Below are 18,882 nucleotides of genomic sequence, written 5' to 3'. Positions count from 1 at the left end.
TATTTTCCTATTCCTATCATGAAGTTTTTCTATCATTAGCAGTATTAATACACATTTGTGCTCTTTTTAAAAAGTTTTAATTGGCACATAATAATTGTACAAATGTATGGGTACAATGTGATATTTTGATACATGTATGCATTGTATGATGATCAAATCAGGTAATTAGCATATCCATTACCTTAAGCATTTATCGCTTCTTTGTGGTGAGAACATTCAAAACCTTCTTCTCTAGCTATTTTGAGATATTCAATACATTATTGTTAATTATAGTCAATCTACTGTGCAATAAGACATGCATGCATACTTATTCTTCCTATTAATTGTAACTTTGTGCCTATTCACCAGTCTCTCTCCATTCTCCCCTCCTAACTCTCCTCTCTAATCTCCAGTAACCACTGGTCTATTCTCTATTTGTATGAGATCACCTTTTTAGATTCCACATATAAGTAAGATTATGTAGTATTTGTCTTTCTGTGTCTGGTTTATTTTAGGTAACACAATCTCTTCTAGGTTCATCCATGTTGCCAGGAATGACAGGATTTCATTCTTTTTTAAATGGATCAATAGTATTCCATTTTGTATATATAGCACATTCTCTTTATCCATTCATCCATTGAACACTTAGATTGATATCATATCTTGGTTATTGTGAATAGTGCTATAGTAAACATAGGAGTGCAGATATCTCTACAGCACGCTGATTTCATTTCCTTTGGATGGATATGTGTGTGTGTGTATATATATATATATATAGATATCCATACATATATATATATCCAATAGTGAGATTGCTGGATCATATGATAGTTCTATTTTTTAATTGTTTGAGGACTCTCCATACTGTTTTTTATAATGGCTGTACTAATTTACATTCCCACCTGAATATGCTAGGGTTCTCTTTTCTACACATCCTTACCAACCTTTGTTATCTTTTGTCTTTTTGATAATAGCCATTCTAACTGGAGTAGGGTAATATCTCATTGTGGTTTTGATTTGTATTTCCCTAATGATTAGTGATGTTGAGCATATACATGTTGGCCATTTGTATGTCTTCTTCTGAGAAATGTTTACTAAGGTCTTTTGCCCATTTTTAAATCAGATTTTTTTTTTTTTTGCTACTGAGTTGAGTTTCTTAGATATTCTGGATTTTAACTCCTTGTCACATGTAAATATTTTCTCTCATTCTGTAGGTTGTCTCTTCACTCTGTTGATTGTTTGCTTTGCTGTCCAGAAGCTTTTTTGTTTGATATAATCCCACTTGTCTATTTTTGTTTTTGTTGCCTGTACTTTTGGAATAAGATCAAAAACTCCTTGCCTAGACCCATGCCCTGGAGTGTTTCCCTAATGTTTTATTCTAGTAGTTTCATAGTTTTAGGTATTACATCTAAGACTTCAATTCATTTTGAATTGACTTTTGTATATGGTGAAATATAGAGGTCCAGTTTCATTCTACTGCATATAGATATCCAATTTTCCCAGCACCATTTACTGGAGTGACTATCCTTTCCCAATGTGTGTTTTTGGCAACTTTGTAGAAAATTGCTTGCCTATAGATGCATGGATTTATTTCTGGGCTCTCTAGTTTGTTTCATTGATCTATATGTCTGGCTTTTTTGTTTTGTTTTGTTTTTTATTAATATCATGCTGTTTGGGTTACTATAGCTTTGTAGTGTATTTTGAAGTCAGGTAGTATGATGACTTCAGCTTTTTTTTTTTTCTCCCTCATGATTGCTTTGGCTATTTGAGGTATTTTGTGGTACCATTCAAATTTTAGGGTTTTTAAAATATTTCTTTTTGAAGAATGTCATTGGTATTTTGATAGGGATTGCATTGAATCTGCAGACTACTTTGGGTACTATGGACATTTTTAACAATATTAACTCTTTCAATACATGAACTTGGGGTATCTTTCCATTAATTTGTGTCCTTTTCCATTTCTTTCATTAATGTTTTATAGTTTTCAATGTAGAGATCTTTCAACTTCTTGGTAAAATTTATTTCTAGGTATCTTATTTTTTGTAGTTATTATAAGTGGAATGGTTTTCTTGATTTCTTTCTCAGTTCACTAATAACATGTAAAAACACTACCAATTTTTGTCTATTGATTTTATATCCTGCAACTTTGCTGAATTTATTTACTAGTGCTAATAGTTTTTTGGTGGAATTTTCAATATTTTCTACATATGTGGTTATGTCATCTGCAAATAGGGACAGTGTGACTTCCTTCTTTCTAATTTGAATACTTTTTATTTCTTTCTCTTGCCTAATTATTCTGGCTAATATTTCTAGTACTATGTTGAATAGAAGTGATGGAAGTGGGCATCCTTATCTTTTCCAGATCTTAGGGGAAAAGCTTTCCATGTTTCTTCATTCATTATAATGTTAAATCTGGGTTTGTCAAATACGGTGTTGTTGTGTTGATGTATGTACCTCCTATACCTACTTTTGTTGTGGATTTTTTAAAAATTAGGATGGGGTGTTGAATTTTGTCAAATGCTTTTTCTGCATCTATTGAAACAATCATATGATTTTTGTCCTTCATTCTGTTGATGTAATATATCATGTTTATAGATTTGCATATGGTGAACCTTCTTTGCATTCCCTGGGATGAATCATACTTGATCACAGTGGATGATCTTTTTAATGTACTGTTGAATTCAGTTTGCTAGTATTTTGTTGAGGAGTTATGCATATATGTTATCAGGGATATTGGCCTGTAGTTTTCTTTTTTTGTTGTGTCCTTGTCTGGTTCTTGTATTAGGGTAATGCTGGCCTTATAGAATGAGCTTGGAGGTATTCTTTCCTCTTTAATTTTCTTGAAAAGTTGGAGGATAATTGGTATCGGTTCTTCTTTAAATGTCTGCTAGAATTCAGCAGTGAAGCCGTCAAGTCCTGGACTTTCTTTGATGGAGACTGTTTATTAATGATTCAGTTTCCTCACTTTTTATTGGTCTGTTCAAATTTTCTATTTCTTCATTATTAAGTCTTGGTAAGTTGTATGTGTCCAGAAATTTATCTTTTTATTCTAGATTATATAATTTGCTGGTGTATAATTGTTCATAATAGTCTCATCATCCTTTGTATTTCTGTGGTATCAGTTGTAATGTCCTATTTTTAATCTCTGATTTTATTTATTTTAGTCTTCTCTATTTTTTTAGTCTAGCTAAAAGTTTATCTTTTTGAAAAATCAAATTTTAATTCCATTAAGCTTTTGTAATCTTTTTGGTCTTTAATTCATTATTTCTTCTTGGATCTTTATTATTTCCTTTCTTCTGTTAATTTTGGGTTTAGTTTGCTCTTGTTTTCCTAGTTCGTTGAGGTGTATCATTATGTTGTTTATTTGTCATCTTTCTTTTCTTATGATGTAGGAGTTTATTACTATAAACCTCCTCTTAGTACAGTTTTTCCTATATCCTAAAGGTTTTGATATGTTGGGTTTCCTTTCATTTGTCAAGAAAATTTTAAATTTTCCTTTTAATTTATTCATTGACTAGTTAGTTGTTCAGGAGCATGTTGTTTAATTTTCATGTGCTTGTAAAGTTTCTGAATTTCCTCCTGTTGTTAATTTTTAGTTTTATACCATTGTGGTCAGAAAACATAGTTGAAATTGTTTCAGTATTCTTAAATTTGCTAAAGCTTGTTTTGTGGCCTAATATATGATCTATTCTGGAGAATGTTCCATGTGCTGTTGAGAAGAATGTGTATTCTACAGCTGTTGGGTGGAATGTTCTATAAATTTCTATGAGGTCCATTTGGTCCAGTGTGTAGTTTAAATCTGATGTTTCTTTATTTTCTGTCTGGATGCTCTGTCCATTACTGAGAATGGGGTATTGAAGTCCACTAATATTATTGTATTTCAGTCTATCTTTCCCTTTAGATATAATAATTGCTATATATATTTAGGTTCTCTGATGTTAGGTGTAAATTATTTACAGCTGTTATATGTTTTTGTTCAATTGACCTCTTTATTATTATATAATGACCTTCTTCATCTGTTTTTACAATTTTTATCTTAAAGTCTATTTTACCTGATATATCTACTCCTACTCTCTTTTGGTTTCCATTTGCAAAGAATATTATTGTCTATCCCTTCACTTTCAGTTTATGTGTGTTCTTACAGTTAAAGTGAGTTTCTTATAGGCAGCATATTTTGGGATCTTTTTTGTTAGGGAAGTAGTACATGTAGTCCTGTAGCCTTCTTGGTTCTTTTCCATTCCTTTATTTTCCTTCATTTTCCCTTGACTGAGTTATTTCATATATCTTCAAGTTCAGAAATTCTTTCTTTTGTTTGATCTAGTCTGGTATAGAAGCTATGTATTGTATTTTTATTTCATTCATTGAGTTATTCAGTTCCAAGATTTGTTTGGTTCTTTTTAATGATATCTGTCTCTTTGTTGAATTTCTCCTTCAGGTCATGGATTGTTTATCTGACATTGTTAAATTGCCTATAAGTATTCTCTTCCATCTCATTAAGTTTCCTTAAACTTATTATTTTGATTTCCTTTTTAGGCAAATCATACATTCCCATTTCTTTGGGTTCTGTTACCAGAGAATCATTCTGCTTCTTTGGTGATGTTTCCTTGCTTTTTCATGTTTCTTGTGCCTCAGCATCTGGTAAGATGGTTGCCTCTTGCAATTTTATAGAGTGGCTTTTGTGTTTTATAGAGAGACTTTTGCCTGCAGATTTGTCTTAGGTTGTCAGTTGGGTAGCCTGTGTTGGCTTTGGTTCTGGGTGGGCACGGTGGTGTAATTTATCTAGAACTTTTTTAGCTTTAGTCGACTTTAGCAATGCCTTTGAGTGTCTTAGTGGCCCAGGCTGCAGGAGTTAGTGCAACTGGTCTGCTAGATTGGGACACGGTTCCCCTGGAAATGACACACTTGCCTGCTGAGTATGGGGAATAGACCATCAGTTCAGGGCAGGGACCCTGGACATAGAATGCTTAGTTGGTGAGTGCAGTGGTAGCATGTGGGGACTGTTCTTCTGGCTTGGGGCAGGACTTCTTTTTAGAAGGAGTATGCCAGGCTGGTATGCCTGGCTGGTGAGCCTGGCTGGGGACCACTTTACTGACTTGTAGAAGAGCCCCTTGGAAGTGGTGCACCCACTTAGTATTCATGCTGACGATGTGCAGGGGCTGATTAACTGGCTCAGGGTCACCCCCCCAACACCCTCCCCCCACCAGAAGTGGCACACCTGACTGGTTGGTGAGTATACCCAGGTGTGCAAGGACTTGTCCACTGAATAAGAGCAGGGCTCCTTTGGGAGCAGTATGGCTGACTGATGAGTGTGCTGTGAGCACATGCTTCTTATCTGGGCAGTGCAACTACTTGGGTGTTAGGCAGCTCCCCAAACTAGGCTCGGGGCCTGTGGGGACTGCAGAATTCTCTAGCAGCAAAGACTTCAGGTATCTGCAACCTTAATGTGGGCTTCTGGGGACCTCTTGCCTACCTTTTTATTGCTGAAGGAAGTGCCTTCTTGTTCCAGATAATCCCAGCTGGGAGGGTGGCATAGTAGAAGCAAGGTATTTTGATTTCTATGTGGCCCTTTAAAACTCTCTTTGCTCTACAGGTTGTCTTTCTCTCTCCTGATGTACTACGGTGCTCTCTCTCAAATAATCTAGTCCAAATGTAGTTCTTTATTTATTGTTTTGGTTCTTTTTTGTGGGGAGTATGAGCATTAAGCTCTTCTAGTCAGCCATCTTGAGCTACCTCTTTGTGCTTTTATAATTTGAGTTTTGGATTGAAAAGAAAATTTTGATTATTTCTATAATTACAAACCTGGAATATATCTCCTTTTTTGATAATAGCTTCACTGAGATACAATTCATAGATCATGAAATTTACCCCTTTAAAGTATAAAAGTAACTGATTTCTAGTATATTTATAGAGCTGTGCAATCATTGCCACTATCTAATTCCAGAACATTTTCATCACTTCAAAAAGAAACTGCATACTCATTACAGTCACTCTTCATTCCCTCCCACCTCAGTCCCTGGCAACCACTAATATACTTTTTATCCCTACATATTTGTCTATTCTAGATATTTCATATAAATGGAATTATGCAATATGTGGCTTTTCTTGTCTGGCTTCTTTCACTTACCATGATGTTTCCCAGGTTCATCCATGTTGTATCCTGTACCAGTGCTTCATTCCTTATTATGGCAGAAAAAGATTTCACTGTGTGGATATACCACATTTTGTTTGTCCATTCATCAATAGAATTTGAATTATTTTCAGTTTTTTGATTATGATAAATGCTGCTATGTATATTTTTGTACAAGTTTTTGTGTAGATGTATGTTTTCAATTCTAGGAGTAGAATTCCTGGGTCATATGTCAACTCTATATTTAACTATTTGAGGAACTGCCAAACTGTTTTCCAAAGAAGCTGTATGATCTTACATTCTAGCAATGTATGAAGGTTCCAGTATCTCCACATCTAGTGAAAAGAAAATCTATTGGTTGTTCTACCTGTTGCCTAGCCTCTCTACCTCTCAAAAGCATCACCCACTGGGCCTGATCCAGCCTCATGGTGTGCTTAGATACTTACAAAAAAGTGGTCCTCCCACATTAGGTTTGCAAAGCTTCCTTCTTCACAAATATTATTCACTGTGCTCTCTGCTCACCTACTTTAATCACACTAAAAGACTGGTCTACAGAATGTATTTATGATTTCTACTTATCAACCTTTCCCCCTGAGGGCTTTGGTAACTAATCCCATTCCACCCTGCCCAACTACTTCAGTATGAAATTCCAGGGCTCCTAAGGGAATCTTTCACTGGATTTTGCACTTTGATGAAGCTGATCCTATCTCACATCTTTCTCCATTCCATCCTTCCCCTGTGCCTTCAACAACTTACATCTCATCCCTCTCCCATGCAATGTGTTCTCTGAACTTTCCCTTGATGTTTTTGTTCAATGAATCTTGACTGTCCCTAAGGACACTGCTTTCTCTTCAGTACTTTTGAGTGGTAGCTATTTTTTCTCAAATATTTCATATTACTAAGCCTGGAGGTAGGATGGGTGTCCTCCTCAGTCCATACTATCACTTCTAGAACACGTTTCCCTACCCTCTGTAACACTCCTAAGCTTTGTAGTGGACTATAACATCTGCCACTCTCTTTGTTTCAATCATCTACATTCCCGCCACCAGGTACTGCCCAGCTTTCTACTCTCCTTGATAGCACATTTCCTCAAATTTTTTCACACTCACTGTCACCACTTTATCTCATCTTATTTTCTCTTGAACCCACATCAATCAAACTTTCATCCCCATCATTTCATCAAAACAGGAGTTATTAGGGTCAGAAATGCATTCCATGTTGCCAAATCCAATGGTCAGTTGTCAGCTTTTATCTTATTGGACATATCAGAAGCCCTTAACATAGAGATCACTCCCTCCTGCTTGACTTTCTTCATGTGGCCTCTAGGTCACCACTCTTTCCAGGTTCTCCTACTTTCTCACTGTCACTTCTTCTCAGTCTCCCTTGCTAGATCTTTTTCACCTTTCCACTCTCTAAGGTTAGGCTGCCCCATGCCCAGTCATTAGATCTGATTTCCTTTCCACCTATACTCATGTCTCAGATGATTCATTCAATCTCATGGCTTTAAATGAAGATCTGTGTACTGTGCACCCCCAGATTTGCATCTCTAGCTTGGTTCTTGACATGTATAATCCACCTGTGTATTTGACATTGCCACATGTTTATCTAACAGTCTTATTGCATTAAACCTGTCCAAAAATGAAATTTTCTTTCCCCAAAGTTGTTCCTCCCAAACCTGATCATGTTTCATAATATACACTGCTATTACCCCAATCCAAATCACCATATTTTAATTTCTGGATCATTATCTTCTAACTTCCTCGTTTCTTTCCTTGCCCCTACACAGTCTATTCTACATTCAGCAAAGTGAGTGATCCTTTTGAAACATGTTACTCCTCCATTTAAAACTTTACAATGACTTTCCCTCTCATAGACACTAAAAAGCCCAAGTCCTTGCCCTAGCCTAACAGGTTCCAGGATTGGCCCTGCTACCCGAATGATCTGTCTCTACCTGTTCTTCTTCAGGTTCATTCTACTCCTGCCATACTTGCCTTGGGTTTCCTGGAAACCCAATCTAAACCAGCCGCCTCCCCACTATGTTCACTTAATCTGCTTTACTACTTACTTTGTAGTGCGTACCACCTGATGTTCATTTATTTTTCATTGTTTAGTGTCTGTCTCCTCCAGCCAGAATAAAAACTCCATGAAAGCAGGAACTTTGTCAGTTTCTGTCACAGAGCTGGATTTCAAAATCTATTTGATGCATGAATTAATTTTCCTTCCTAAATTTCACATCATGAGTTCCTAAGTATTTATTCATTTAATAAATATTTGTGACTATTCTCCTTATTTCATATATAGAATAGTCATATTTGAATTTATAATTAAGAAATAAAAATAAAATCTTAAGCCCCTCAACTGATTGAACAGATCTCCTCTTGGCCAAGAGGATCCCAGAGAAACCTTAAAACTGAGTTCCTGGCCATGACAGGAATGGGATGGGAGGTTAGACATGACTTGTTAAACCCCCCTCCATTGATAACCACCATTAGGCTTTCTTTTGTAAGGGTTAAACAGAAACCAGCCCTTTGGAAAGACTTGCTCCACCACTGATTTCAACCAACATCATGACTGCCCCTCCTTTTTGTGGTTTTTGGCACAACTGACCAGCATTACTTCCTGATAAGAGTTAACTGACCATGAAGTGGTTTTGACCAGTGTATGGAAGATGTGCACAGAGGCCTTTGTGTCCTCTGCTTTACCTTTTCATGTCAGAGGACTGAAAACTTTACCTTCAGATCATACTAATGCAGCCATGTTTTGAACATGAGTCTCATGCACGGGCATGAAGCTCGATTTCGTATGCACATGTTCCTCCTTGCATAAATATTCATGATCCTCTTGTAGCTTATTAAATATGTATATTTGACACTGCTGACTTAATCATAACTTTTTTTTAATACTGAGAGCCTGTATTACAGGACACTCATGTGGGATTACAGCACTAAGTGTCTCTTGAGATACTGAAATACAACACTAAAAAAACGTAACTTGCTCCCTCTTCATTATTAGTAGGCTCCTTCTTAATATAGGCCATAGATTATGATCCAGGGATAAGAATGTTGGAAAAAAAACTCATCTATGTTTTTTTTTCCTATTGATTAATAAGCATGTTATCTATCTGGAGTACAGAAAAAATAGCTTTGCTAAAACTGAGAGATAACATTAGCCACTAGAATATAAAACACTCAATTAGTTGTCAGGACAATGACTGCAGTTATTATATAGCATAGAATTTTAGAGCTAGGAGACATCTTAGAGACAACCTAATATTATCTACTTATTTCACATATGAGAACTCAAGGAGGTCATTCTGAATAAGCTGCTCTTTTATGCTTTTTTGTAACTCAATTCTGTGCCCACTGCTCACCAAGATTGAGCAAGAGTCCATTGATATCGCATTCTAGTGATTGCAGTTAAAGATAAGACATAAAATCATTTAGCCTAAGTCTCTAACTTTGCCAGTTATGAGATCTGAAAAGATTAAATGTCTTTTCCATATTCTAAATTTAAATGTTGAGGCCTGGCCCTGGTTACCATCTAGACTTGAACACCATAGTGTTAATCAGTCAGTACCAATTTGATGGTGAGTACAAGTGGAGCCTATACTTCCGATCTTGTGTTACCTCACTTCGGATAATAGGCTCAAGCTCAATCCAGGAAAATATAAGAGGTGCTAGGTCACTGTTGTTTCTTATAATTGAGTACAACACAAGTGCCCGTCAATTCTTGAGTGGATTATTAAAATTTGGTATATGTATAGAATGGAATAATTTTGGTTCTTAACAACATTGATACTATTATTTGTTTTCATGCATAAATCTATGTGTGTATTTGTATGTGTACAGATTAGTTTTAAATTAATAATACTAATATTACTAAGAGTTACTAAATTAATTCAAGATTTATTTGAAGCTCGTTTGTATTAATAGTTAGAATTCATTCTACTTAGGATGTACACTGAAAATACTCATATGTATTTTGAGCAAATTGTGGTCTCCAAAACAGCTGCTTCAGTATCACCTGAGAACTTGTTAGAAATACAAATTCTCTGGTACTATATTCTAGACCTTCTAAATTAGAAACTTTGGGAGTTAAGCCCTGAAGATGATTTTTATGTGCAGTACAGTTTAAGAACCACTGATTCAGAATCCATTTTTATTAGTATTTTAAAAAAATGACAAATTCATGTATATGTTAATAATTTCTTATCCAAATATTATCATATAATGTATACTGCTCCGTATCTTGCCATTGGAAAAGTATGCTTCGTATGAGTCATTTTACATTTTTACCAGAATATTTTGGTGGTATATTCCTAGATATGAGATTACTAGATAGATTGATAGTATTTTTTTTCCCTAGACATTATCAGATCCTTTTGTCTAAGCATTGTACCATTTTGTGTTCCCATCAACTGTTTCCCACAACCTTGCCAATAGAATATGTTGTCAGACTTTTGGATGTTTGGCAATCTGATAGGTGAGAAATTGTAACTTGTTGTAGTTTTTATTTGTATTTCCCTTAGTGAGTATGAGCTAAGGGAAATATATTAGGTGCTTTTTCATTTCTTCTGAGAAATATCTGCTCATATATGTTGCCACTTTTCTATCAGGTTTTAGTCTGTTTTTTATTAATTTGTAATAAATTATGACATATTAGGAACATTTGCCATTTAAGTGGAAATAACTTTTCTTAGTTTATCATTTGTCTTTTGACTTTGCTTATGTTGTTTCTGTTTCATGACAATATTTTAAGGAAGTTTTCATAATTTGATTTATCAACTTTATCTCATAGATTCTAGATTTTGAGTTATTAATAATGTATTCCTCAGCCCACATTATAAGGCTGCTATGGGCTGAATATATCTCCCAAAATTCATATGTTGACACGTAATGGCCAATATGATAGTATTAAGAGGTGAGGCCTGTAGGAGGTGATTAAGTGTTGACAGCGAAGCCCTCATAAATGAGATTAGTGACCTTATGAAAAGGCTTGAGGGAGTGGGTTCCCTCTCTTCTGCCATGTGAGAACACAGCGTTCGTTCGTCTTCTTTTGCCCTTTTGCCCTCTCCTATGTGAGCACACTGTGTTCCAGGGGGCCGTCTTGGAAGCAGAGAGATACAAATGACTTAGCTCTTATTTTCTGTGAGAATCTTAAAAATGTTGCTCCAGTGTTTTCTCCCATAAAATGTTGCTGGTTAGACGATTGATGCCAATATGATTTTCATTTTTCCCAAATGTCTAATAGGTTTTCCCCCTTAACTTTAAAGTTCAGTAATTTTATAAGATTATGTCCAGTGTTAACCAGTTTGCATTATTCCTCCTTGATATGTAGACTTAAAACATTTTAAAGTCAGGGGACTTTCTTAAATTACAGTTTTAAATGTTTCTTTTGTTCCATTTCCTAGATGTTGTCTTATGGTTCTCCAATCACACTTTGATTGGATTTCCTTTGTCTGCTGCCTATTTCTGGACTGCCTGGCCTCAAGCAATCCGCCTGCTTCAGCCTCCAAGTCTCTGGGATTACAGGCGTGAGCCACTACCTCCAGATTCTGTTGGCTATTTCTATTACTTTCTTCTGAATCTCAAAAGAAAAAAATCTTTATCTTAGTTTGAGTTCCTTTACTTTTCCCCTTTCATTCTCCATTTTTCATACTATGCACTCATCACATTTATTTGTTTCTTTTGACAAAGTCCTTATTTCTCATTGTTTGCTCTTTTTCCCCTAATTCTTTCTTGACATCTGTCAATTCTCATTTTCTATCCTTCCATAAGTTTTGTTGCACAACTCCTGAGTGTAAGGAATGCTACAATCCTTTAATTCTCTAAATCAGATTAGTTCTTTGTGGAGCTACTCTAAACCTAGCCAATTTCACATTCAATTTAAATAACTTTTTGTGGCTTATTCTCCCTCACCCTTTCATCAAAGCAGAATCCAGGAATTGTTTGGGACTAGAAGGCAGGGGAAGAAGGGTCTGGTTCTGTGCCCATGGTGGTTGATATCTTCATTCTGGCTGCTCTGGCTAGTCATACTGCAGGCTCAATTTAGGCACTTTGCTTTGGGTGGCCTTAGAGATGTTTCTTAGAGCACTTCACTACATTGACTGAAGATTCTTAGTAAAATATTTGTGTCTTACTAAAAGATAGTAATACCTCTCTCAGCATTTGGAATACTTTATTCCCCAATCCCCATTCCTCTGTCAACCTCAGATTCAGGGTGGTAAAGGGGCTAAATTCAGACCTTTCTCTCAGGTTCAGCGCTATTCAGCTTTTGTTTTTCAGGTGTCTTCCCTTCACTTCCTCCTCACCACATCTCGCCCTTCAGCTTCATAATGTTCAGTGAGACAGAAACACATTTTTTTTTCTTTTGCATATGTGTTTGTAAGGGCATTTTATATCTTTAGACCTTTAGAAACGCATATTGTCTTCTCTTTTACAGGTAAGGGATTCCTTGGGAAAGGAAATACACTTTCCTAACACACTGTTATGTGCATTTTCACTTATTTATGCCTAACTTATTAATATCTTAATATACAATAATTAGTGAAAGGATTCATTTGGGTAAAAGTTATAATGAATGTTATGATCATTATGAAGTTATATTATTAATGAAAATAATTTAGTTTGTAACTTTTTGGCCAACGATGCTTTGTTGGTTAGGTACTCCAAGAAGCAGACACCAAGATAGGATAAGAGGTTTTTTGGAGGAAATATCCTGAAGGGTAAAGGAGGAGGGCGCCTTAATATTGCAATGCGGGTCTTACACTTGCAAAAGATGAACGTGAGGGAAAAATTGGGTAGGAAGAGATTCAGATCACAGTGCATTTGTGAAAACTCTTGGCTGGCCCAGTGGGAAATACTCAAGCTTGCATGAGGCAGTGATGGCTTGGTCCTGGTATCTCTGTCATGCATCATGCACAGCCATTGGCCAGGAGAAGCCCGGGGCCAACATGGATCATGGGAGTAATGTAGTGCATTCTAGGGTCTGGCAGTTGGAGGTTGTCTATCCACTTTGTTTCCTCGTAGCAGGTTCTCGTGCAGGGTCATCTGAATAGGTGACCTTCCGTGACTGCTACTGATGCCTACCTGCTATACTTAGCCAGTTTTGTAAAACTATTTTTATTGTACATTTATTTTATATTAAAGCAATTTTGACAAAGTCTCCTTCGTGTGGAAAAAAAATTCCAGCAGAGATGAAATAGTGGACTTTTGATGTTGATTATTCCTAAAATGTCTGTCTACTAAGAATTTAAATCTTTTAATTAGAGAATGTGAAAGGAGGGAAAAATGTCATTTATCATTATTTAGAATTCCAATAATCACAGGCAAACATAAATATACTGTTAGACGATGCTGTTTCTTTAGTCTTGCCATTTTTTTAAAGGGAAAGTACTCATCACTGATTGAAAAGTCCAAATTTAGTAACTGGATATACCTGTTTCTGATCAGCCTGTCCTTTTGATGCTTTCAATTTTTATCTGCAACCGATTTGTTTTCAACTGAATCAACTGCTTCCAAAAGGACCAGAAAAACCCCTAGCCTGGAAATCAGGTCATCTGTGGTATAATTCTGCTTTGCTGCAATGTAGCTGTGTGGCCTTGCGGAAATTACTTCACCCTCTTGGGCTTCAGTTTCCACATCTGTGAAATGAGTTTATAAGATTAGATAATCTCTAGGCTTCATCTAGCCTGTAAAATATTGTAGTTGAAGTTGGAGGTTATGGATAAAGTGTTTTTGTATTTGTTATTAGAGATTAAATAAAAACATGGAAACCATATTTAGGAAATGTGTGGAAGGCACATATTTTGGAAAATGGAATTAATGTTTAAAACAATTTTCCTGGATGGAGGATAGGTTAATTTCTATGAGATAAACTTTAATAAGGATAATGTTGTTTTTTTTTTTTAAATAGGCCTTTTATTTTAGAACAGTTTTAGATTTATAGAATTATGACCTAGATAGTACAGAGTACTTATTTGGTTTTGCTTTGCACTTTAAGTTTAAAAGTTTTAATCGTAATCAGTGGAGGTGAATGGGCTAGTGGGGCAGATTGTAGAGACACTGGATTTAACTCTTTATGTGAAAAGAACGTAGGCATATTATTTGATGTGATCCTGATATTATGTGACTATCAAAAAATAAATAAATAAAAACGTAGTGAAAACTTAGACTACTTTAATAGAGACTCATGAACCAGAATAAGGGAGCAATCATCATATTATACTCTAATCTGGCTACACTTCAACTGGAGTTCTGTTTTTGATTTAGGGAACTACATTTTAAAGGGAACACTGGAATGTTTGCAGGAGATCTGAAGAAGAGGATGATGAAAGATTTGGAAATTATTTTACAAGAGGAAAGACTGAATGAGCTGGAGAGGTTTAGTGTGAATAAGAGAAGATTAGCCGGAATATGCAATCAATTACTTTTGTTTTAGATTTTATTTGCTTTGTTTTTAATTTTTAAATTTTAAAAGTTTTGAAGTTTTTAATTAACACATAATAATTGTACATATTTGTAGAGTACATAGTGATGTTTTGATGCATATAATGTATAGTGACCAGATCAGGGGAATTAGCATAGCTATCATCTCAAACATTTATCATTTCATTATCCTCTTTTTACCTATTTGAAACTATACATTATTGTTAACTATATGTTAACTATTATTGTAGTCATCCTCCAGTGCTATGGAACACTACAACTTATTTTTCGTATCTAGTTGTAGTTTTATATCCTTTAACAAATCTCTCCCTATCTCCCAATTACTTTTTTTTTGAGACAGAGTCTCGCTTTCTTGCCTAGGCTAGTGTGAGTGCCGTGGCGTCAGCCTAGCTCACAGCAACCTCAAACTCCTGGGCTTAAGCAATCCTACTGCCTCAGCCTCCCGAGTTGCTGGGACTACAGGCACGAGCCACCATGCCCGGCTAATTTTTTTATATATATATATTAGTTGGCCAATTGATTTCTTTCTATTTTTATAGTAGAGACGGGGTCTCGCTCAGGCTGGTTTTGAACTCCTGACCTTGAGCAATCCGCCCGCCTCGGCCTCCCAGAGTGCTAGGATTACAAGCGTGAGCCACCGCGCCCGGCCCCAATTACTTTTTAAATTAAATTTATTTTGACAATAAGATGAACCATTCATGTAATTAAAAAATCATAATGATATAAAAATGTATGCAATGCTTCTCCTCTTTCTACTCCTCTGTTCCCCCATCCTGTTTAGATACGGATCTTTTGAATCCTTCTAGAGTTTCTTTAAGCAATTAAAAGGAAGTACACATATACAAAAGGAACTATACTATATATGTTATTTTGTACCTTTTTTTTAAACTTAATATATTTTGGATATTTTTCAATGTATGTAAAAGACAGGGTCTCGTTTCTTTTAAACAGCTGCATAGAATTCCATTCTGTGGAAGGAACATAGTTTATTTAACCATTCCCATACATGAATGCTTGAATTGTTGCTCACCTTCTGCTTTTACAATGTTATTCATGAAAAACAAGAAAAACAAAAAGCAATGCCTATTTTTTATCTCAAATGCTTACAGGCATATCCATAGGATAAACTCTCAGAAGTGGGGCACTCCTGGATGAGAACTTATCCATGCATTTTTAATTTTGAAAGATACTGGCTAATTGTTCTCTACAGGGGGTGGCCCTAGTTTGCATATCAAAGAGCAATGTATGACAATGACTGTTTCCATAGTCTCACCCACAGAGTGTGCCCTCAAAGTTTTAGATTTTTGCCCATCTGTTAGGTGAGAAATGGCATCTCAATACACTTTCAATTTTTCATGCATCTCATTATGAATGAAGTAGAATATCTTTTCATATGTGGAAGAGCCTTGTTTCCTCTGTGAACTTTGTTCACACCTTTTGCACAATTTTCTATGCGGTTGCATAGCAGCCGTTGTTAGTGCTGCACCAAACTTCCTCTTGGCATTCACCTCTACAAGCTGAAAGCTGTTTATGTGAACACTTGCAACACTTTGCCTGTGGGCCTCTTTTCCTGGCCATGGTGGCAGAAACAGCGAGGGAAAGTCAGAAGTGCTGGAGAGTTAGTGCCCTGGAAGCTTCTTTCTTCCCGTGATAAACAGAGATTCTGTGGATGAAAACAGTGGTTTCCTTTCCCCCTTGTTGGTGATGACTCTGAATTATATTTAATAGTCTTCCGGAGTTTCTCAGTAGAATTGATCTCCAGTTGCACACAGGGGTAACTGGCTTGAAAATCTACACTTTATTCCCTCCCTGCTCTGTCTACCTTACTACTCCATTCCCAATAATTAATGATTTAACTTCCAGAATAAACTAGCTGCACTAGAATCTTTCCCTCAGCATCACTTTCTGAAGGAAACGAACAAAGCCAGGCCAGGCTGTCAGGCCTATACTTGAGTGCTAAGCAAAGTGTGGTCTGCACATGGTGCTGTCTCGTGAGCTGTTTGTTACCAGTCCGTGATCAATTCAGAAATAGATTACAGATTACAAGTTTAGAAACTTTTATGGCAATTTGACATTGCTGTGATGTTTAATGTGTGATTTTGTGTCTTACAGACATACACATTGATCTGTGATGAACAGGATAAAACAAAACAAAAAGTACTGGCCCTCACCTCTGATGGTTGGTGAAGTACTGCTTTAAATGATGGCACTAAGGAAAACGGGTATAACCACAACTAGGAAAACTTTGGTTAGATTTGATAGAGAACTTCCTAATAATTGCCTGGAGTACCTAAAAATGAAAGAGATTTCCTCTTGGTGGTGGTCAGTACTCTATCATGAGAAAAGTTAAGCATGATTTGAAGCCTGTCCATAAGAGACTCGATAGAAAATTCTTGTGTTTGGTGACAGATTTCTTCCATTTTAACAAATTCTACTACTCTGCTCTAATGAAATGAGAACAGGAACTCTGCTATTCTTTTTCATCTCTTTCTATCTTAGCAAGAAAGAAAGGATGTAAAAATAAAACTAATGCCCTGACTGTGCTCCTTCAAAACTTGTTGATTCTCTAAAAATCATAGAGGCTAGTTTAATCCTAGTTGATCACATTCTAGTAGTTTTTGATATACAGTATTGAGTTCCGGCCAAGTAGCCCTTCACTTTTATAAAACTGAGAAACTGGCAGCTATAGCTTATAGGTAATGGAACTAAACCTGTTTTTTTTCCTCTAACCCTAACATTCCTCAACTAGTATTAAAGTACTAAATGGAAAGTGCTATGAAATTTCCTTATGTGGGTCACTTGATCTAAGAACAAATATATATGCTCAGTACACAAAGCAATAAGGTGAAACCAGAGAGAAAGAAAACATTTGTTTTTAAGCTCTGGAGAAGAGCTGTGGCTTTCACACACTGCCTGTCAGTCCTCTGGTCGGGGGAGTGAGCCTACCTCCACCTGAACAAAGCTCCTATTGGAGATTAGGAAATTTTGCGGCCAGATTAGAGTGGGAAGATTGAAATGGCATTTGCAATGGGGTTGAACTCAGTGCAGAAACTGGAGATCCTAAGTTCCTACAATCTTAGAGGATGGATTGAAATCAATATAAGCAAACCTGGAGTGTTGAGCACAGGGCTATATAAGGTATATTTTAAAATGCTAATGAGCTTGTTTTGAAAATGGTTCAAAAAAAGAGTTACCAGTGATTCAGTTGATGTGTGCTACTTCCTGGCTTCGAAGGGACATTTGAGAGGGTGGCATGGGTGTCCTCCATTGTGTTGCTGTGTGGAAAGGGGGTGGCCCTGGAGTCAGACTGCTTGGATGCAAATCCTAGCTCCACCTCTTATTGGTTTTGTGAGCGTAGGTACAGTACTACATTTTGAAGGCTCAATTTCTTCAGAAATATAGACATAAATGGAGTAACTTAGACATTTATTATGAGAATTAAATAAGATAATGTGTGTCAAGTTTTTAGCACGGGGTTTGCTCATAGTATTATACAATGAACATTAAAAGCCTTTCAGGATTCCCTTGAGGAGGAAGCAAGTAGTACTGGGTGCTTTTCTTCCTGGCTGGGCAGGGCCACTGTCCTATTCTTCCACACTCACCCGTTCTCTAACCCAGTTCCTGTCCCCTTCACCCTTGATCCTTCTCCTCCCTTCTTTGGGTCTTAACTGAGAGTTCAGGGCTTTTCCTGGAAATTGAGGAAAGGTAATGCTTAGAAGAGTAGTTTATTCTCTTTTCCTAAATTCTACTGAACAAATCTTTAGAAAAGTGGAGGATTTTTCTTGATTAATCTAGATTTTTCTAGAGCACTCTTAACTCATTTTAGAAAATTGGAGTAGGAGCCTGTAGTGTTTATGGGTTCTCATGGTGTGTGTGTGTGTGTGTGTGTGTGTGTGTGTGTTGGACAGGTACTGGTGGGGATGTTGTTTGTGGTGGTAAAGACTGAATATTGCACCCTCTGTGCCCAGCACCTTGACTGCCATCCCACCTTGATTTGGGGAGGAGTACTAGAATCTTATGAGTTCCCAAAGGCGAAATGCATTATATACTTTCATCGTTATCGTAGCTTTTTTGTGAAACCTGAACACTAAATGCATGAAGGGCTCTTGAATAAATTTCAAATTGAAGTAGCTTTTGAGGGGAGGCTTTTCCATTTGCTTCTGGCTTTCTCCAGGTTGTCAGTCCTCTCTTTATCAATTTTCATTTTGTTTTTGAAAGCGTGATAACACCCATCAAGGTTGCAGTTGTCCAGTTGTGCAGGGCATTTAATGCCTTTTCATGTAGTCTGAATCCAACCAGAAGTCTGGTTGTCAAGCCATTAGCTATGTC

At 36.4% G+C, this 18,882-nt stretch overlaps 1 protein-coding gene across 1 annotated transcript in view; it reads right to left on the bottom strand.

The window, feature by feature from the left end:
• The window catches only part of SRI (sorcin), a 264,616-nt gene that overhangs the window by 37,588 nt on the left and 208,146 nt on the right, over positions 1–18,882 (bottom strand). The window lies entirely within an intron of this gene.

The sequence above is a fragment of the Microcebus murinus genome, chromosome 9, assembly GCF_040939455.1.
Source record: "Microcebus murinus isolate Inina chromosome 9, M.murinus_Inina_mat1.0, whole genome shotgun sequence".
NCBI lineage: Eukaryota > Metazoa > Chordata > Mammalia > Primates > Cheirogaleidae > Microcebus > Microcebus murinus.
Note: the sequence above shows the minus strand (reverse complement) of the source record. Positions and strands in the feature narration are given on the sequence as shown.